Source organism: Ornithorhynchus anatinus, chromosome X1 (assembly GCF_004115215.2).
Source record: "Ornithorhynchus anatinus isolate Pmale09 chromosome X1, mOrnAna1.pri.v4, whole genome shotgun sequence".
Lineage (NCBI taxonomy): Eukaryota > Metazoa > Chordata > Mammalia > Monotremata > Ornithorhynchidae > Ornithorhynchus > Ornithorhynchus anatinus.
The window spans coordinates 10,485,137-10,508,156 of NC_041749.1; the positions used below are offsets into that span (position 1 = coordinate 10,485,137).

The 23,020-nt window shown below is 41.8% G+C and overlaps 1 long non-coding RNA gene across 1 annotated transcript; it reads right to left on the bottom strand.

Annotated features, from left to right (window-relative positions):
- Positions 1-1,905: 1,905 nt before the first annotated feature.
- On the bottom strand, positions 1,906-19,061 carry LOC114806298. Its single transcript, XR_003754328.2, has 2 exons — positions 18,934-19,061; positions 1,906-2,668 (listed from the first exon to the last, which is right to left on the bottom strand). It is a non-coding gene; the product is annotated as an uncharacterized LOC114806298 (long non-coding RNA).
- Between the last annotated feature and the right edge of the window lie 3,959 nt (positions 19,062-23,020).

Below are 23,020 nucleotides of genomic sequence, written 5' to 3' on the forward strand. Positions count from 1 at the left end.
GACACAGGGGAATCAGGTTGTCCCACATGGGGCTCACATTCTTAATCCCCATTTTACAGATGAGGGAACTGAGGCACAGAGAAGTTAAGTGACTTGCCCGGAGGAGTGATAGAAGACCACATGTTAATACTCTATTTTGAAAAAGGCAGTAATTATCATTATGGTACTTGTCATTGCTTACTTTGTGCCAAGCACTGTTCTAAGTCCTGGGGGAGGTACAGGTTGATCAGGTTGGAAAGAGTCGCTGTCCCACATGGGGCTTACAGTCTTAATGCCCAGTTTAAAGATGAGGTAAATGAGGTCCAGAGAATGTACGTGACGAACCCAAGGTCACGCTGCAGACATGTGGGGGAACTGGGATTAGAACCCAGATCATTCTGACTCCCAGGCCATGCTCTGTCCACTAAGCCACAGCTGCTTCTGTTCATTCATTCATTCAATAGTATGTATTGAGCGCTTACTATATGCAGAGCACTGTATTAAGCGTTTGGAATGTACAAATCGGCAACAGAGACAGTCTCTGCCCTTTGATGGGCTTACACTCTAATTGGGGGAGACAGTTCAGCCATCCTGGGGGCTCCAACACCTCAGGGCCTCTGCTCTGGCAAGAAAAAGGGGTAGGAGTGGATGACAGCAATCTCAAGGCCTTGGCTCCACCTCTCCCCACTGTTTGAAGATCAAGAATAATAAATCCTCTCTCCTTTACCCCTTCTGCCTCTCTCCGAACCTCAACAGCCTTAAATAATAATAATATTAATAATGTTGGTATTTGTTAAGCGCTTACTACATGCAGACCAATGTTATAAGCGCTGGGGTAGATACAGGGTCATCAGGTTGTACCACGTGCGGCTCACAGTTAATTCCCATTTTCCGGTTGAGGTAAGTGAGGCACAGAGAAATTAAGTGACTTGCCCACAGTCACACATTTGACAAGTGGCAGAGCCGGGATACTGGCTGCATCCTGAGAGAAGGCTGTTTATGGCATCTGACCTCCTACCTCTACCCACAGGACAGTCCTGAAATTTGCACCTAGTTAGGAAGCGCTTATGTAGGATGAAGAATCCCTGGGAACTGCTTAATGGTCATTTCCTACTCCTCTGCTGGGCCTTGCCATTCTCGAAGAGATGAGTCCAGGAGACCAGACACTGGAAAGTGAAGTTCAGAAGACAAAGATTCCCTCCTGTTCTCCTTCACCCTACTAATTCCACCCACTGTGATCTTGGCTCCTTCCCTAAGCCTGGAGCTCCTTCTGTAAACTCCCACCCAGAAAACTCCCCCAATTCTCTGCCTCAGACTAGTCCCACTTGTTTTTTTCCATATTTGGTTGACTGCTTGGTCTGTGCGTCTCTCCTCACTGCACCCAACACCCTTCTCCCTTCCCTACATTTAAAGCCTTTGAAGTTGTCTTCTTTCCTTCCATTGTCTCCAGTCCTGATGCAGATATCCCCCTCACCACTGGTTTAGTGGTCAGCCTCTGGCTTGGATCTCCTGTCTCTGGCCTTGAAGGCCCTTCCCCTTCATATCAAAGAGATAATTACTCTCCCCACCTTCAAAACCTTATTTAAAAAAAATCCAAAGCAAACAAACAACAAACAAACATCTCTTTCAAGATGCTTTACTGGACTAAGTCCTCATTTCCACTTCCCACTCTCTTCTGTATCACCCTATCACTTGTATTCATACCCTTTATTCACCCCAATCTCAGCCCCATAGTATTATGAACATATCCATAATTTATTTATTCATATTAATGTCTTTTTCCTCCTCTAGACTATAAAACACTTGTGGGCAGGGAATTTATCAACCTATTTTGTATTCTCCCAATTGTTTAACACAATGGTCTGCACACAGTAAGTGGTCAATAAATACAATTGATTGATTGATATAGATATTCACAACTACAAGTCCAGTAAACCAGCTTTATTTAAAGAAAAAAAAAAACCTGCTTGTTTCTTTGTTTATGTCCTGTTGGAAAACTCCTAATGACTTTTCAAATCCTTTTTTTATTGGGAAAGCAGAAAGGTACACACTAATTGTTAATAGTCAACAAAAAAGGGAGGGGAAGTTGATAACACAGAGACAAGACAGCAAAAATGTGGGCTATGGGCGATTAAGGGAGAGATACTTTTTCCAATGAGCAATTCTGCTCTTTCTATCAATCAAGCCATCTTAAGCCCTCCAGCTCTGTCTTTCGGGACATCTACTGGATCCAAATGATTGAAAAAGGCTTCCTATTCTCTCCTTCCTGCTTCCATGTTTTTCTTTCCATTTTTTCCCTGACCACTGAGCTCACAGCCAAAAGCCAACAGTTCCAAGAGTCTTCTTTCCATGGGGAAAAACAAAACCAAAACACAACACTGAGAAAGAATGGTCACATCCAGGCCCCAGAAGCAAATCTTTTAAACCAGCCAAAAGAAAGGTGACAGTAGAAGTCCTAATACCCATAAACCGTGATGGAGATCAATTAAAATGCAAAGTGTGTAGAACTATCCAAAATAAGAAACATTAAAAGAAGCATGTGCTCATTAACCACTCCATCAACTAGTCATGCTGCTATAGCTATGGAGTCTGCTGTGCCAGCTTTAACTCTACTGCCAAAAGCAGGTCTTCTGATGATGAAAGGATCCCAGTCCCACTGAATTCCTTCGGCTCTTTAACATTTTAATATCTGCAGATGGAAGAAAGATACATACATTTCACGATCTTCAATTTATTTGGATTATCCTTCAAAAACAATTGGGTAGCAGAACTTCTCAAACTCCCCGAGGCTACTGCACAGGAGGGGAACCTTTCTAGCAAAGAGAAAAGTGCATGAGGGAGAAACCAAATAGTTGAACGTGGAGGAAAATATGAGTATCACCAGAGATGAGAGCTAAGAAAACCTAAAGGAGCCACTTCTTCTGGCTGCGTCTTTAAAAAATGATAGCTTTTTTTCCCCTTTTCATGAACTTTACATGTATCTTGAAAGCTATCTATACTGTTTGAAGAAGCTGAGTTGAGATATTGGGAAGAAAAAAGAGGATATTTTCTAAAGGAAGTTTTTTTTTTTTTTTTTAAGATTAGTTAACTATCCCTGGAGAAGTTTTTTTAAGAGTTGCTCTCTTTAGTGAGTGGAATTTGGACCTATTGGTGACATACTCTTCTCTTTCAATTAGCCTCTTCTACCTTCCCCAATCAAGTTTAGATCTAAATAATACGTGAAGGTTATTTCTGTACTCTATACTGGGCAACTCCAGTGGATTTGGACACAGATTGAATCATTCAATAATAATTGTGGTATTTCTTAAGTGCTTACTATGTGCCAGGGACTAAACGCTCGGGTGGGTAGAAGTAAATCAGATTGGACACAGTCCCTATTCTACATGGAGATCACAGGCTTAATCCCTCTTAATCATCTCATCCCTCAGATGAATTAAGAAAGGCACGGATAAGTGACTTGACCAAAGCTACACAGCAGGTAAGTGGCAGAGCCAGGATTAGAACCCAAGTCCTTCTGACTCCCAGGCACATTTTCTATCCCCTAGATCACACTGCTTCTCTCCAAAGAAATAAAGCACTAATCCAGGGTGCTGGCCAGTTGTCTTCAAGGCTCTGTCTGAATAAAGTAATCTCCTTCTGGGTAGGGAACATTTCTACTATCTTTGTTATATGGTACTCTCCCAAGCATTTAGTACAGTGCTCTGCACACAGTATACGTTCAGTGAATATGATTCATTGACCGAAATGGCAAATGGAAGTTGTGATGCCTGTGGAAGAGCAGACTGAGAGTGGTAATGTTAATACGCTTCAGATGCTGGAGATGTAAAGGTTGACTCCCAAGAATCCAAAATTATGAGTAAGTATGAGGGGGAAAGAAAGGGAGGACATGAACCAAAATGATGTCTCTAGTGGCTTTTCCTTTTGGTATTTCTTAAGCACATACTATGAGCCAAACACTGTACTAAGTGCTGGAGTACATACAAGCTAATCAGGTTGGACACAGACCATAGCCTGCTTGGTATTCCCAGTCTGACTCCCCATTTTACATATGAGATAACCGGAAAGCAGCATGGCTCAGTGGAAAGAGCCCGGGCTTGGGAGTCAGAGGTCATGGGTTTCGAATCCCGGCTCTTCCACTTGTCAGCTGTGTGACTGTGAGCAAGTCACTTAACTTCTCTGTGCCTCAGTTACCTCATCTGTAAAATGGGGCTTAAAACGGTGAGCCCCACTTGGGACAACCTGATCACCTTGTATCCCCCAGCGCTTAGAACAGTGCTTTGCACATAGTAAGCGCTTAACAAATACCACCATCTATTCAATTTTTTTTATTTATGAGCTAACTTAGGCACAGAGAAGTGAAGTGAGTTGCCCAAGGTCACACAGCAGACAAGTGGCAGAGCTGAGATTAGAATCCAGCTCCTTCTGATTTCCAGGCCTGTGCTCTACCCACTAGGTCTTGTTGCTTCTCTAATTGAGAGGAAAGAAGAAAATATCCTTTATTACAAAAAGAGTTCAGGTAAAATGATCAGAGAGGTATAGGCCCTCTGGAAAATCTTATTTATATCAAGGTAATTTCATTTCCATACTAGCAACAGCTGCTGACCTCAAATTGCTGTGTGGTATGATTAAAAAGTACTGTGCTTTAAAGAGTTGTTATAAATCACATACTAGGTTTCTTAACTTTTTGTAAAGTTTACAATATCTTGCAGGTATTTTTAATGCAATGCATTTGCCAGTGGAATACGTAGCTTGGAGGGGATATGAAACAAATTTAGAAAATGCTAAAGCATGCACAAATGCAATCTTATGAGTTACCAAACTTTTACATTTGCTTGAAAATAGAGTAAATGCTAAAATAAAATTACACATAAAGCAAAACTGTGATAGAATTGTTTGATAATAGAACTGAGAAACAACCAGACGCAATCTTATTCTGAATTTGTAGAAGTATCGACACCATTCTATTTCAAAGAAATGCTGTCAGTGATGGCGGAAGTGGTGCTTATTGGAAGGGTGAAAAAGATAAATGCGAGTTCTGCTGACCCGAGACTGGAAGCTCCACTCTAGGCTTGTCTCAAGACTGGAAGCTTTTCTCTATCAATCAATTAATCCATCAATCAAATAGTATTTATTGAGTGCTTACGGTGCAGGGTGCTGTACTAAGAACCTTGGGGAGTATAACAGAGCTGGTAGACCCATTCCCTGCCCAAACTGAGCTTATATTCTAGAGGAGGAGACAGACATTAATACAGATAAATAAATTACAGATAACGTACATAAATTCTGTGGTGGTGAGGGTGGGGTGAACAGAGGGTGAAAATACAAGTGGAAGGATAACACAGAAGGAAGTGGGAGATGAGGAAATCCCTGAGCTAGACTGTGAGTTCACTGGGGGCAGGAAAAGTGTCTACCAACTCTGTTGTATACATTTGATTCACTCAAATCGTATTTGTCAAGCACTTACTGTATGCAAAGCACTGGAATAAGCTCTTGGGAGAGTACAGTACAACAATACATGGACACATTCCCTACTCATGATGAGTTTTTAGAGGCAAGGAGATGGACATTAATATAAATGAATGAATTAGAGATATGTACACAAGTGCTGCGGGGCTGGGAGTGTGGAAGAACAAAGAGAAGAAGTCAGGGTGACACAGAAGGGAGAGAAGAGGAAAGGGGGGGGCTGAGTCAGGGAAGCCCTCTTGGAGGAGATGTGCCCTCAGTAAGGCTTCTAGGAAGGGGGACAATAAATGTCATTTGGATTTAAGGAGGGAGGGGGTTTTAGGACAGAGGCAGGACACGTGGTAGGGTTCAGTGGTGAGATAGATGAGATGAGGGTCAAGTGAGAAGGTTAGCAATAGAGGAGCGAAGTGTGTGGGCTGGGTTACAGTAGGAGAGCAGCAAGGTGAGATAGGAGGGGAAAGGTCATGGAGAGTTTTAAAGCCAATTCATTCAGTCATTCATTCAATCGTATTTACTGAGTGCTTACTGTGCGCAGAGCACTCTACTAAACACTTGGAAAGTACAATTCGGCCACAAATAGAGACAATCCCTATGCAATAACGGGCTTCAATGGTGAGGAGTTATTGTTCGATGTAGAGGTGGATGGGCAACCACTGGGGTTTTTTGAGGAGAGGGTGACATGTCTTGAACGCTAATGTAGAAAAATGATCCGGCCGGCAGCGAGAAGTTTGGACTGGTGTGGGGAGAGAGAGGAGGCTGCTAGGTCAGCCGGGATCCCGATGCAGCAATTCAGCCGGGATAAGACGAGTGATTTTATTAACGCGTCAACAGTTTGGATGGAAAGGAAAGGGTGAGTTTTAGTGATGTGAAGGTGGGACCGACAAGATTTAATGATAGATTGAATATGTTGGTTGAATGAGAGAGAGAGAGAGAGAGAGAGAGAGAGAGAAAGAGAGAGAGAGAGAGAGAGATGTACTCTCCCAAGTGCTTAGTACAGTTCTCTGCACACAGAGCAATACAGTACACAGTAAGCATTCCCTAAATGCTATTGATCAACTGACAGTGATTGTAGGCAAGGTTTACCTGCCTAAACAGTTGAATGGACATATTTGAAAAGCCTCGCCACTTATTTGCTGTGTGACTTTGAGCAAGTCACTTCACTGGGCCTCATTTATCTCATCTGTAAAATGGGGATTAAGACTTGATCCCCATGAGGGACAGCGACTTTGTTCAACCTGATTTTCCTGTATCTGTCCCAATGCTTTACTAAGTGTCTGGCACATAGTAAGTGTTTAACAAACACCATTATTATTATTATTATGTATGCCAAGTCACCAGGTAGATTTTTCAGGGGTAAAATGAGGATTGAGGCTATCCCTGATGATATTATTGAATAATACTAAGGGGAAAAAGTAGGTTACTCCCCTCAGAAAAGTAAAAAGGTTATATATTCCCCCCAAAGGTAACCAGACTCCAGTAGTATCTGGAGGAGTCCTGCAATTTAATGTAATCCTAAAATCTACAATCCCACTAAACTGTAAACTTGATGTAGGCAGATAATGAGTCTACCATCACCACTGTATTGTACTCTCCCAACCGTAGCACAGTGCTCTACATACAAGGAGAGGTCAACAAATATAGTAGAATCAGATGCTTTGGTTACAGTTTCTTCCATAGATACTTGTGAAAGGTCTCAAATTGGGTTCTCTGTATTTTATCTCCATTCATGCTGAATCGAGAGGCAATCTACCAGGGCTGGAAGAGAGGGGTTTGGGATTAATTGATAGCTCTGTTATAAATCCCCAGGTGCTTAAACTGAAGCACTAAAAGAAGTTAAATTTCAAAATATCAGAAGATAAAGCTCAATTTGAATTATAATTTGATAAGTAAGCAGCATGGCCTAGTGGATAGAGCATGGGCCTGAGAGTTGGAAGGAAGGATCTGGGTTCTAATCCCTGCTCTGCTACTTGTCTGCTGTGTGACCTTGGGCAAGTCACTTCCTTCTTTGTGCCTCAGTGACTTCTGCTTTAAAATGATGATTAGAGAAGCAGCGTGGCTCAGTGGAAAGAGACAGGGCTTTGGAGTCAGAAGTCATGGGTTCTAACCCCGCTCTGCCACTTGTCAGCTGTGTGACTGTGGGCAAGTCACTTCACTTCTCTGTCCCTCAGTTACCTCATCTGTAAAATGGGGATTAAGACTGTGAGCCCCACATGGGACAATCTGATTCCCTTGTGTCTACCCCAGCGCTTAGAACAGTACTCTGCACACAGTAAGTGCTTAACAAATACCAACATTATTAACATTATTAAGACTGTGAGCCCAATGTGAGGACAGGGACTGTGTCCACCCCAATTTGCTCGTATCCACCCTAGTGCTTAGTACAGTGCCTGGCACATAATAAGTGCTTAACAAATGCAACAATTATCAGATTCTTCTACTTCTTCTAATTTTATGTTACCTTGGGTGGAGCGGGGCTAGGTGCTTAAAATTTTCAACAGCTGCTTCCTGAGAGCGTTTTCTGCAGTGTGACTCTGGGTGACAGACAGCTCAGGAAATGGGTTTGTTCTTAGGTTTCCTGGGACAAGCGTTGTCCCTTTATTTTCTAGGGTCACGATTAATTGAGCCCTCAGAAGGGCTACACATAGAAATGATTTGCTGGTTTAAGAATGCCATTACCTCCCTCAACACCCATAGGAGAGCAAAGCGGTTGAACTGCTGGATGATTCTGCATTGCTCATAGACGGAATTGTGAGAAAACCACTAAATCTAATATTCTCCTTATCCCGTGACCGTAACCGAACATCGGCATGGCTTTAAGGTTCTCGTTTAATCAGATAATGAACAGTATGCATTTCAGACATAATGCATATCAGAGTGACCCAAATTATTTATGCCATTTCATGTTTTTGTGAGCTACCATGTAATTTGCCATAATAATTCAAAGAAACTTCATTTTTCCCAGTGGAGTAGAGTGAAATTACTCTAACTTGTAATTTTATGGTAATTATGGAGAGAACTCACATAATTAGTGTAGAGCGATCAGTGCCGTATTTATTCTCCCAAATGAATCACGGTTTGATACGCGAAGTTCCTGAAGTGTAGATTTGAAGCTTCCAGGCCTATCTATAGATCAAAATAGTAGTTGGCGGCTTTTCTATTAACCCTCTACACTAGCTATCACATCAAAGGTATCTGGCAAAATGACATGTAGATGCTTCAAGAGATACCACAGAAATAGTAAATTTCTCCTCTATCAATCAACAGAGGGAGTTATCACATACTCACTTTATGCAGAACACTGTGCTGTGTTTGGGAAAGTACAACAGAGTCGATATACATATTCCCCATCCATAATGAATGAGCTTAGAGTCTACAGGGAGGAGACAGGCATAACTATGAATAACTGAGAATATATGATATATAAGTGATGGGGGACTGAGGGTGGAGCAAATAGCAAGTGTCCAAAGGTCACAAATCCAAATGATTACATGACTCAGAAGGGAAAGGGAGCCGGGGAAAAGAAGGCTTAATTGCGTCTCTTGAAGATGTTACTTCTTTAAGGCTTTGAAGGTGGGGAAAGGGGTGGGGTCTGGTTTCCGTGGAAGGGGAGAGAGTTCCAGGCTAGAGGGAAGATGTGGGAAAGATAGAGTTGGAAGGACCTGGGTTCTAATCCCTGTTCTGCCACTTGTCTGCAGTGTGACCTTGGGTAAGTCACTTCACTTATCTGTGCCTCAGTGATTTCTGTTGTAAAATGATAATTAAAACTGTGACCCCAGTGGGGGGACAGGGGCTGTGTCCATCTCAATTTGCTTGTATCTACCCTACTGCTTAGTACAGTGCCTGGCACATAGTAAGTGCTTAACAAATTCCACAATTATCTGCTTCTTCTAATTGTATGTTACCTTGGGTGGAGCGAGGCTGGGTGCTTAAAATTTTCAATGGCTGCTATCTGAGAGTCTCTTGAAGAAGAGGTTACTTCAATAAGGCTTTGAAGGTGGGGAAAGCGGTGGTTTCTATGGAAGGGGAGAGAGTTCCAGGCGAGAGAGAGGATGTGGGAAAGAGAGAGAGATTGAGGCAGATTGAACCAGGTGGAGATAGAGGAGTGAAATAAGTAGGCTGGGCTGTAATAGATCAATGAGTAAGGTAGGAGCTGATGGAGTGCCTTAAACCCAAATATAGAGTTTCTATCTGATGAGTAGGTGGATAGACAACCAGTGGAGTTTCTTGATGTGTTGGGATGACAAGGACTAAACATTTTTTTTTTTTAGACCAGTGATTCAGGCAGCAGAATGAACTATGGACTGGAGTTGGGAGAGACAGGAATGCGGGGAGTTGCGTGAGAAGGCAGATGCAATAGCCAAGGTGGGATACAATTAGTAGTTGAATCAGCATAGTAACAGTGGATCAGTGTAGTAAAATAACCTTTACTCACATTGAGTTTTCAGGGTGACTAGTACAGAGATCCCGAATTTTGGATTTGAAGATCTCTGATGTATTTGAAATGTTGGGGGAAAACTATGCTTTATCTAACATTTCAGTTTGTCATTAGAACTGTAACAGACATACACACCTTGAAGAAATTCAGGTCAAAGGGTTTTCTTCTATTCTCTTTCACCTAATTTTGTGAAGGGGAGAAATGTTCATGTCAGTGGAATGAAGATGTTGTGGGAAATTGATTTGCTAGACTCCGGGCTAACCGGGGCATGTTGAAAAGTTGAGAGTGGGAGTTGCGAACTGGATTTGAAATTGTCTTCCTTAACAACATAACGAGGCCAGGGGATTAAAGGAACATTGCAGAAAATGGAAATTGGGCAGGAGGCAGCAGGGAAGCAGCAGTGCCTAATGGAATCAGTCAATCAGTCAGTCAGTCATATTTATTGAGCATTTACTGCAGTCAGACCCAGGAATGGGGTTTTAGACTACTTGCCAATGACCACTAATGCCCTCAGAAGGAAGTGTGGGGTATCTTTGAGCGGTGACAGTAAGAGGATGCAGAGGCTTGGGGGGGGGTCGATGAGCAATAATAGTGATGGTATTTGTTAAACAATGTGGCTCAGTAGAAAGACCCCGGGCTTGGGAGTCAGAGGTCATGGTTCAAATCCTCGGCTCTGCCACTTGTCAGCTGTGTGACTGTGGGCAAGTCACTTCACTTCTCTGGACTTCAGTTACCTCATCTATAAAATGGGGATGAAGACTGTGAGCCTCACGTGGGACAACCTGATTACCCTGTATCTCCCCCAGCGCTTAGAACAGAGCTCTGCACATAGTAAGCGCTTAACAAATACCAACATCATTATTATTATTAAGCAGTTACTAGGTGCCATCCCCTGTTCTAAACGTTGGGGTAGACACAAGTTAATCAGGTTGGACACAGTCCCTATTCCACATGGGGTTCGTGCTCTTATCCCCAGATGAGGTAACTAAGGATCAGAGAAATTAAGTGACTTGCCCAAGATCATCCAGCAGGCATGTGGCGGGGCTGATAATAGTACCCAGGTCCTTCTGACTCTCAGGCCCATGCTCTATCCACTTAGGCACAGTTTCCTTACAAAATCCTGAGCTATCTCTCCCACTTTCGACTCTAAGTTCGATATGGGCAGGAATACTGTCGGCTAATTCTGTTGTGCTCTCCAAAGCTCTTAGTACAATGCTTTGCACATAGTAATCGCTCAATAAATACCATTTATTGATTGATTGGTCAAAGAATGAGAAATGTGGAGGGCTTAGGACTCAGCGGAGGCTGACCGGAGTCCAGGTGCTCCTACAGTGACTCCAGAGGCTTTTTCGGCCCTGGGTATCCCTGGTAATTCATTCATTCAATAGTATTTATTGAGCGCTTACTATGTGCAGAGCACTGTACTAAGCGCTTGGAATGAACAAGTCGGCAACAGATAGAGACAGTCCCTGCCGTTTGACGGGCTTACAGTCTAATCGGGGGAGACGGACAGACAAGAACAATGGCAATAAATAGAGTCAAGGGGAAGAACAGCTCGTAAAAACAATGGCAACTAAATAGAATCAAGGTAATGTACAATTCATTAACAAAATAAATAGGGTAATGGCAATATATACAGTTGAGCGGACGAGTACGGTGCTGTGGGGATGGGAAGGGAGAGGTGGAGGAGCAGAGGGAAAGGGGGAAAAGAGGGTTTAGCTGTGGAGAGGTAAAGGGGGGGTGGCAGAGAGAGTAGAGGGAGAAGAGGAGCTCAGTCTGGGAAGGCCTCTTGGAGGAGGTGAGTTTTAAGTAGGGTTTTGAAGAGGGGAAGAGAATCAGTTTGGCGGAAGTGAGGAGGGAGGGCGTTCCAGGACCGTGGGAGGACGTGACCCAGGGGTCAAGGGTGGGATAGGCGAGACCGAGGGACGGTGAGGAGGTGGGCGGCGGAGGAGCGGAGCGTGCGGGGTGGGCGGTAGAAAGAGAGAAGGGAGGAGAGGTAAGAAGGGGCAAGGTGATGTAGAGCCTTGAAGCCTAGAGTGAGGAGTTTTTGTTTGGAGCAGAGGTTGATAGGCAATCACTGGAGTTGTTTAAGAAGGGGAGTGACATGCCCAGATCGTTTCTGCAGGAAGATGAGCCGAGCAGCGGAGTGAAGAATAGACCGGAGCAGGGCGAGAGAGGAGGAAGAGAGGTCAGAGAGAAGGCTGACACAGTAGTCTAGCAGGGATATAACGAGAGCCTGTAGCAGTAAGGTAGCCGCTTGGGTGGAGAGGAAAGGGCGGATCTTGGCGATATTGTAATGTCACAGTGACCTTGGACAAGTCACTTAAGTTGTCCATGCCTTAATTTCCAAAACTGTTAAGTATCGATTTAATGTTTGTTCTTTCCCTCCCTTTGAGTGGGCACCCTCATGTGTGATAGGGATAGTTTCCAACCTGATTATCACATATTTATCTACTCTAGTTCTTGGAACACAGAAAGTACTTAACAAATACTAAAATCACCATCATTATCATCATCAATATTATTATTGTATTATGCAGATAGTATCAATTAATGAGCTGATACTTAGTGAGCACTTAATCATTCAATCAATGGTATCTACTGAGTGCTTACTATGTGAAGAGCACTGTACTAAGCGCTTGGTAGAGAACAGTGCAAGACAATCAGCAGTCACATCCCCTTCCCACTTAGTGAACGCAAAGCTCTGGACCAAGAACTTTACAAAATTTTCAGAATTTTGAGTATTTCTGACATTACTCAGAATCTGCATAATTCCTCTTCTAGACTATAAAATCAATGCAGGCAAGGAATGTGTCTGTTATATTGTACTCTCCCAAGCGCTCAGTAGAGGGCTTGGTACATCGTAAGTGCTTGATAAATATGATTGACTGATTGTCCACCAGATGATATTCAATGTACCTTTTTAGTTACCAGTTCCCAAGCTGTCCTTCTTTCAGGAACTGTGGAAAAGCATTTTCTATCACATGCCCCCTGGGAGGATAAATGGGACTGGATAAGTAAAAATTGGAGTATTTGTTAAGTGCCTACTGTGTGCCAAGCACTGTACTGAGCACTGGGGAAGATCCAAAATAATCGAGTCAGGCACAGCCCCTGTCCCAAAAGGGGTTCACAGTCTAAGTAGGCCAGGGAACAGGTTGAAACTTACAGATGAGGAAATGAGGCACGGAGTAGCTCAGTGACCTAAGTGTAGTTAAGAAAAGTTTAGCAAAGTTAAGTGATGATGATGATTTGATATATCATCCTTTTGGAGCTTGGAGGGTGCTTCGTATGTAAAAGTGTTACTTGCATTAGTGAAGTACTTAGAGTTAAATAATCTTAAAATTGACTAATCAAGAACTAAGTACTAAAAGTAAGGAAGATTCAGTTAGAACTTATCAAATTTCAAAAAGATGCAAAAATATACAAACAAATGCAAATATAGAAATTATTTACAACGATAGGATCAGTGTCGATTGCTCATATATTCAGACCCTGACATGTCTAGTCTTGTCTTCATTTCAATTTTATGGAAATAATTGACTTTTCGATTTTGAGACGCTCATCATTTGTATATACTCTCCCTGCTACAGTCTAAACATCACTCTGCTGCGCGGATTTTCTTTCTACAGAAACGCTCTGGACATGTTACCACCCCCCTCCTCAAAAACCTTCAGTGGTTGCCTATCAACCTTCGTATCGAGCAAAAACTCCTCACTCTTGTCTTGAAAGCTGTTCATCCCCTGGCCCCCTCCTACCTCACCTCCCTTCTCTCCATCTACAGCCCAACCTGCCCACTCTGCTCCTCTGCCGTTAACCTCTTCACTTTGCCTCGTTATCACCTGTCCCGCCGTCAACTCCTGGCCCAAGCCCTACCTCTGGCCTGGAACGTCCTCCCTCCTCACAGCCACCAAACTGACTCTCTCCCCGGCTTCAAAGCCCTACTGAGAGCTCACCTCCTCCAGGAGGCCTTCCCAGACTGAGCCCTCCCTTTTCCTCTGCTCCTCCCCCCGCCCATAGCCCCTACTCCCTGCTCCCCCCCCAATAGCCCCTACTCCCTTCTTCTGCTCTACCCCCTTCCCTGCCCCACACCACTTGTATACACAAATTTGTACATATTTATTATTCTATTCATTTTATTAATGATGCATATATATCTATAATTCTATTTATCTATATTGATGCTATTGATGCCCACCTACTTGTTTTGTTTTGCTGTCTCCCCCTTCTAGACTGTGAGCCCACTGTTGGGGAGGAATTGTCTCTACCTGTTGCCAATTATATTTTCCAAGCGCTTAGTACAGTGCTCTGCACACAATAAGCATTCAATAAATACAATTGAATGAATAAAGTATATAGCCACTCGATTGGTTAGACTATTATAATAGTTTATAACTATCAAGTCTAGCTCATTCCTGAAGCTGGATAATAAAATAATGAATCAATCAACGTTATTTATTGAGTCCTTACTGTGTGCAGAGCACTGTTCTAAGGGCTTGGGAGAGTACAAGAAAACACAGTCATTAGACACAGTTCCGGCCCTCAAGAAGCTTATGATCTGGTGGGAAATTCTGGATTTGAGATTGTATTCAGTGACTGAACTCCCTAAAAAGGACATTTGTCTCTTTGAGATAGTTGTTTCTCTCCTTCAGTAGCATTTACTTGGAAATTTTCTGACTGTAAAAGCTCCTGAAACTATGCAGTGTTATGAAGTCAATTTTCTGCAAAAGAACTTGCATCTTGAATATTTGGGCTTCCTTCACCTCTAGCCCTCATTTCCTCTTCTCCCACTCCCTCCTGCATGACCCTTGCCCTGGGATTTGCACTCTTTATTTACCCCTCCCTCAGTCCCACAGCACTTATGTACATATCTGTAATTTATGTATTCATTTATCGATCAATTGTATTTATTGAGAGCTGACTCTGTCCAGAGTACTGTGATAAATATTTGGGAGAGTACAATGTAACAGATTTGGTAAACACATCCCCCTGGCCAAAATAGTCTAGAGGGGGAGACATACATAAATAAATGTATTTATAGAGATTCCCCCTCTAGACTATAAGCTCACTCTGGGGAAGGAATGTGTCTTTTATATTGTACTCTCCCAAGCCCTCTCCTAAGCGTGAACTCTAAACTGTAAACCTGTGGACGGGGAAGAGATCTACCAGCTCTATTATATCGTACTCTCCCAAGAATCTAATACACCACTTCAATCTCAGTACAGTAGTTCAATCTTTAAATCTACTAGTAATAATTTAAAGGAAAAGTTGACCTCATAAGCATCCTTCTATGGATATCTAGGTTTACCCCCGAAGTACCTATAGACTACTGTAATCATTTTCACTATGGAATAAAAAACAGAGGTATGATTTTTTTTTCTTTTTACATGTCTGGATATTTTTCTGCCCCCTTGGTTTCAAGCTGGAAAAGTACAAACAAGTAGACTGGAATCAGAACTTTATGAACAGTATTAATAGTTGTAATACTAAAGATAATGATAATAGCGTGGCTCAGTGGAAAGAGCATGGGCTTTGGAGTCAGGGCTCATGAGTTCGAATCCCAGCTCTGCCACTTGTCGGCTGTGTGACTGTGGGCAAGTCACTTAACTTCTCTGTGCCTCAGTTCCCTCATCTGTAAAATGGGGATTAAGACTGTGAGCCCCATGTGGGACAACCTGATTCCCCTATGTCTACCCCAGCGCTTAGAACAGTGCTCGGCACATAGTAAGCGCTTAACAAATACCAACATTATTAATAACAATAATAATATGTTAAGTGCTTGCTACCTGCCCAGGACTGTACGAAGGCCTGGTGTAGGTACAGGAAAGCAGTATGGTCTAGTGGATAGAGCATGGGTGTGGGATCCAGAAAGAACTGGTTCTAGTTTCTGCTTCACCACTGTTCTGTCGAGTGAACCAGGGCAAGTCACTTTGCTTCTCTGTGTCTCAGTTACCTCATCTATAAAATGGTGATGGAGACTGTGAGCCCCATGTGGGACAGAGGCTATGTCTGATCTGGTTACCTCTCATCGACCTCAGAACTTAGGACAGTGCCTTGCACAGATCAAATGTTTAACAAATACCGCTAAAACCAACAACAACAAAAAAGAGAATTATGTTGGGCAAAGTCCCTGTTCAACGTGTCACTCATATCTAAGTGGGGAGAATGAGTATTCAATCCCTATTTTAGATATGAGGAAACTGAGGCAGCGAGAAGTTGTGACGCCCAAATTCACAGGGCAGACTTCATCTTCTCATGGTCAGGTTTCCTACTCCCATCCTCAAATATTCATCCCACTATCTAATCTGTTCCCAAATGAGGAAGAAGGAGTCACCTTCTGAGAAGAACATTTCTGTATCCAATCTAATTAACTTGTATCTTCCCCAGCGTTCAGAACAGTGTTTGACACATAGTAAGCGCTTACCAAATACCATAAAGGCAAAACAAAATAAAAAAACAGAAAAAAAAAAATGAGGACCCTTGGTCTTGAGACTTCAGGACTGTGACTATGAGCAAATGAATTATTGGGATAATGATTTGTGTGGCCCCACCCAGTCGCTTGTTCTTATTAATAGTGTTCTTGCAAGGAGAGACACAAGATGTGGTGAATACGTGAGCCCAGCATAGTGCTGGTCCCAGTGTGCCATACCCCGGCAGAAAGTTGCCCAGGAGGTTGTCTCCTACTTTAAGAGCTGGGACTGGAAGGTACTTGCCCTAAATCCCACAACTCTGGTCTCTCCAGATGCCCCAAATCCAAATTTAACAGTGGGCAAGGATCATGGTTTCTGACTCTCCCTCTTTCATATTATACCCTCTCCCAAGAGCTTAGTGCAGCAGAGATGATGGTATTTGTTAAGCACTTACTTTGTGTCAAGCACTGTTCTAAGAGCTGGGGTTAGAAATTAAATTAACAGGCCCTATCTCACATGGGACTCAGAGTCTAAATTCCCATTTTACAGAGGAGGCAGCTGAGGCACACAAAAAGCATTCAATTCAGATCACTGATGGATGTGAAGAAAAAATCAATCTCCCTGGTATAAACACAGAAAGCTAAATCAGTGTATGTGCTGTAGATTTGTGCTTCACATCTTCCCTATAAATATCTCTGTGGTTGATTGATGCACTGTTACAGATATTCTAAATAAAATTAATTTTTGTTCTTTTGAATGAAGTCTGAATCAAGCAATTATTAACTTGCACAGTCTAAATAAGGTGGTGCGTTTTTTTAAAAATACAAGTTTAATTGGATTATTGTCTATGGACAAATTTTGATTACTGTTCATTCAAAACCCTAGCATTTTGGGTTCACTTTTTCTCCTTAACAGTTTAAAATGGATTTAATCTGCTTCCTGTTTAAAGGGAAAACAAACCAATTTAAGGGCACTTTAGAAAATAATATGCAAGAAAAACCCCAATGCTTTGCCCACTTCTGTTTCTCCAAAGAAAACAGAGTTGATTGCCTGTGGGCGTGAACTTTGGGCATTACATAATGAGAACAGCTTTTTTTACCAAAGGATCACTAAGCTACTACTGTTTATTTTGCCACTGTGAAAGAAACTTGATTTCTTGGAATATAGAAGAATCCAGCAGATAAAATCAAACTGATTTCTAGTCCACCCTACAGGACTAAAGGAGCTACAGGCTTTTTTTTTTTCTCTGCATTATTCACTGTTGCAAAACACAGGTAGGCATAGTTAACCTTCATGTAAAAGGAACTCTGATCTCCTAACCCCATTATGCAGTTGCTCTGAATTTTCTTTACCAATGTCCTTGTCTTCTTGGCTGGTTTATTTTATTATTATTATTTCTGTTACCTCCCTCCTTTCCTTTATTTGCCTGGATCTAACTCCTTCTCCCACCCTCATAAAGATAAGGGTAGCATTTGTTTCAAAGACTGGCTGTGTTAAAATAGGGTAAATACAAGATAATCAGGGCAGACACCGTTCCTGTCCTACAAAGGGCTGTGAATGTGAGTTAGACCGTAAACTCATAGTGTGCTGGTGTCTACCAACTCTTGAGAGAAGCAGCGTGACTTAGTGGAAAGAGCTTGGGCTTGGGAGTCAGAGGTCGTGGGTTCTAATCCCAGCTCTGCCACTTGTCTGCCCGTGTGACCTTGGGCAAGTCACTTCACTTCTCTGTGCCTCAGTTACCTCATCTGCAAAAATGGGGATTAAAAAATGTGAGCCCCACGTGGGGCAATCTGATTATCCTGTATCTACCCCAGCGCTTAGAACAGTGCTCTGCACATAGTAAGCGCTTAACAAATATCATAATTATTATTATTAACGTTATTGTATTAGTAATGATAATGATGGTATTTGTTAAGCACTTACTATGCGCCAAGCATTGTTCTAAGTGCTAGGGACGGTACAAGCTAATCTCTTTGGACACAGTCCATGTCCTTATTTTACAGATGAGGTAACAGAGGCACAGAGAAGTGAAGTGACTTGCATAAGGTCAGCCCAGCAGACAGTCGGTAGACTCAGGATTAGAATCCAGGTGTTTTTGACTCTCAGTCCCGTACTCTCCCCACCAGACCATACTGTTTCTCTCATCCACTAGACCATCCTGCTGTTCTGAACTGTACTTGTCCAAGCACTTATTACAGTTCCCTACACATAATAAGCACTCAGTTAATATCATTGATGATGATGATGAGTTCTTTGGGACAGCCAAGAATGGAGTCGAATTTTCACCTCTGAATTATTTTCCAGTGCTTAGCGTAGTGCTGAGCTCACCGTAGGGGCTCACTACGTACTGTTATTACTAAGTACTATTATCTTCCTTGTCAGAGATGTCCACGTCGCTTGCGGTCACCTATACACACTGATTAAGAGAAAGAGCTTCTTCGTTAATGACAATCAGAAAAAGGAAATGTTGGGGTTGAGCACATCAATAAATAATATTTACTGGGAGCTTAGTATCTGCCGAAAACTGTACTAAGCACTTGGAGAGCACAGTGAAGTAGACAAGATCCTTGATCTCAAATACTTAACAAGCAGATCTTCAAACCCCAACCCCCCTCCTGCCACCCTCCCAACGAAGATCACCCAAAATACCTTCCTCTGATTACTACAGTGCAGTCTTTCAAATGGACGAGACGCTGACTGAATTTTTCTGAAATCTTGCCCTTGGCTGGGTTTTCTTGGGCTGCATGATGTAACCTGTTTGGAGTGTTGCCTTGACGATAATTACATGACTTGCGCTCCTGGATTGGATCCCAGTATGGGGGGCAGATGATTGGTACTCCTTGCAAAGAAATATATAGTGTGTCATCTAGGTTGTCCCTGCTAACATCGAGTAGAAGGACAATTTTTTTGCAGCAGAACAATGGTGTGAATTGAAACTTGCAAACTCTTGAAAAACAGGGCATTCAAGTTAATGTAGTGTGTGCTTCTAATGCCCAGTGCAAAACCTGGATGCTATCACTTGCCTTGTTTTTCCATTTGCCTTTTATCTTTTTAGTTGCTGAGGTCATTTCTATCAGTAGATTCATATTAAATAGCATTCATTCAAAGAATGCCATCCAATATTAAACTCTACCCTGGTAAAATATAATTAAGATGAATGACACTCATTTGTCATCTCTATCTTGCCCACAACATAAATGGCAATGCTGATTATTATTTACTATTTTGCTGCTCCATAAGAAAAAAAAGTCAGCAATTTGAAGAGCCACATGTTTAAAAGAGTAACACGTATTTTATATCCATGGAGAAATAAAGAATGAAAATCAACCGAGAAAGTAAAAAATATATATATTCTCTTCATAAACTGGTTCTCAGGGGAAGAAAATAAGCATTCTCTATGGATATCTATGTGTTGTTTTTTTTTAATCTTTGAAGTATATATTGGATTTTGAGTTGGCTTTACATGTTGTGTTCTGCATTAATTGAAGGACAGTTCAACCTTCAAATCAGAAGTTTTTTGAGTTATTTCTCTAAATATTGCTGTATTTGTACAGCAAGTAGCACAGAACTCCAAAAGGGATTCTGTTCATAAGTATACTTACAGTACATAGAAATATTTTTAAGGGGACTTAATTTCCTACCCAAATATTGGAAAATAACAGTAAATATGAGCTGAAAGGTCACTACTAGTTGCTGCTGTGGTTACTGATGATAATTATGATGATTCTGGTGACAATAATCAATCATTCAATCAGTGGCATTTATTGAGGGCTTTTTTTTTTTCTGTGTGGGCAGAATACTGCACTACATGCTTACGAGAGTACAGTATAACTTAGTTTTTAGATACATTTCCTGCCCACAGGGAGAGGAAAAGTGTAGAGAAGAAGATGAAGAAAAAAATGGATTTGAAATTGGTCTCATTTTTTAATGGGATTTAAGTGCTTACTGTGTGGCATTCCTTCTGAATCTTGGGCCTGTGCTCTACCATTAAGCTACCAAGCTAAAAGAAAAGTAAAAAAAAAAAATTTGTGTTATCATTTAGTACCTAGCGCTTAGCGACTAATCAGGTCAGAAACAGCCCAAATCCCTTGTGGGCTCACAGCCAATTCGCATTTTACGGATGAGGTAACTCAGGCAAATAGAAGTAAAGCGATTCGCTCAAGGTCATAGCAGACAAGGGGTGGAGCTGGGATTATAACCCTGGTCCATCTGACTGTCAGGCCTGTGCTCTATCCACTGAGCTACAAAACTAAAAGAAGTCAAAAAATAGTTTGTGTTATAATTTAGATCATAGTCTTGAATTATCGAATGAAAATGGTTACTCCATAAGTTTCCTATTTGATCTCTACCTTTCTTCTCAGTCCACTTACTGAGGTTTTTATGACAGTTTCCCATTTAGCAGAAGCTCCATATCCTTATTGCTTATGATGCATCTTGACATCAAATCTATTTGTTTCTACCTGATAAATTTCAAAGCCAAAGCCATACAATGAATAAACCTGGGAAATTATGATGGATTGTGCCACTTGGTACCTAATGTATACTTTTAGATAATGCATAGCTTGCATTCTGGGGAAATATTTCTCATTTATTTCCCACAATAGAGATGTCTCTTCAAATGTTATTAATGCTTTTCAGAGGGAAAAACACAATTTTAAACTCCCTTTGTTTTCGTAATTTCCTCTCCAAACATTAAAGCTTACAAGATGCTGAATTCTTTGACACTCGCCAAATATACAGTTTGGTTTCCCAAAATGCTGGCTTCAATTACCTAGATATTCAGGGGATCAGAATTTGGGGACAAAATTAACTCAATAATTCAAATGAATGGGTATTTTTATGAGTCACTTATCCAATTATTTTCATTTGTAGAGCTATGTGGGATATTCTTATTAACCACACCATGTTATTTTCTCCTCTATAAAGGGAAAATGAAGGTTCTCAAAAGTTTCTATACTGTAGATTGCATTGGTCTGCATTGACTGCACCACCAAGGACTCTTATATCAATCATGAGGACATAAATGGAAACAGGCTTCTCAGATAAAGAGGGAATATAACAGAGGGGAATGAAACACTATCATGACTTTCTGGACTGCCTGATCCCACCAAGGATGACAGAAGAGCTTAGAATCACAGAAAACCAACCCAAATGCAAGACATGATCTAAGCTCTGACTTTTACCTCCAACAGGTAAAAACAACGTGAAATGGTAAAGCCCAAGAATCTCCAGAAATCTTCAGTCAAGATGCATAAATACTTTTAAAGAATCTGCCCCCATTTTTCCTCAACCTATGGAACACTGATGAAATGCCACAGGACTTCAAAAATGCTATCGCTATCACCCATACCCTTCAAGGAGAATGGGGAGAGAATGATTGGGGAAATTACTCGAGTGCTCCATTTTTTTTTAGTTTTTTTGGTGTGTGTACAGGATTTGAGTTAGGGTTTTTCTTGAGAGACTGTAGAAGCATGTAGTTTTCCAGAAGCATACCATTGAGTGATATGCTTCAGAATCATGGATAAACTCTTCCAGCTCACTGGGATGTACTTCCCCTAGGGTGTTACCTAACCAGCTGCTACGTGGTGAGCTGAAAGCAATCAATTGCACTTACTAAGCGCTCGCTGTGTGCAGAGCACTGTACTTCTACAGTCTGTACAGAAAGATTCTAGCTCGAATTCTGCAAATAGAAAAACAGAAAATGAAAGTAATGGGTTGTCCCAGTAAAGGGTTAGTAGATCGTATTTATTGAGTGCTTACTGTGTGTAGACTACTTTACTAAGTGCTTGTGAGAATATAATACAATACAGTATAATGCAACAATAGACACATTCCCTGCTCACAGTGAGCACAGTGAATGATTTCAGGATATAGAGATATGAAGGATATAAACACAGCAGTAAACTACTGCGATGGACTATTGGGAAGTTTTGGACAGACCAGGATTCCCTGGCAGTCAGTAGTAAGGAGATTTCACAACAAGAAATAGATTTAAGTGCATGATGTGGCTAGAACCCTGGGTGAATTTCATCATCAGTGGTGTCTTCTTTGAATAGAAATGACAGTTTCCCTATACTGTACGGCAGCGTGGCTCAGTGGAAAGAGCGTGGGCTTGGGAGTCAGAGGTCGTGAGTTCTAATCCCGGCTCTGCCGCTTCACTCAATAGTATTTATTGAATGCTTACTACGTGCAGAGAACTGTACTAAGCGCTTGGAATGTAAAATTGCCAGCTGTGTGACTTTGGGCAAGTCACTTAACTTCTCTGTGCCTCAGTTACCTCATCGGGAAAATGGGGATTAAAAGTGTGAGCCCCATGTGGGACTACCTGATCACCTTGTATCCCCCAGCGCTTCAAACAAAGCTTGCACATAGTAAGTGCTTAACAAATACCACCATTTACTTTACTTTCCTCTATTCCTAATCTGTTTTAATGTTTATATCCCCTTGTAGACTATAAGGTACTCGTGGGAAGGGAACACATCAATCAACTCTGTTGTAATATCTTTATTCAATAGTAATTGATTGAATAAAGACCTGGACAGCAACGAGCCCTAGTGGAAAGGGCATGGGTCTAGCGTCAGACCTGCCTGGGTTCTAATCCTGACTCCACCACCTTCCTGCTGTATGACCTCATGCAAGTCATTTAACTTCTCTGTGCCTCCGTTTCTTCCTCTGTAAAATGAGGATGAGCTATCTGTTCTCCTTTCCTCTTAGATTGTGAGCCCCATGAGAGACA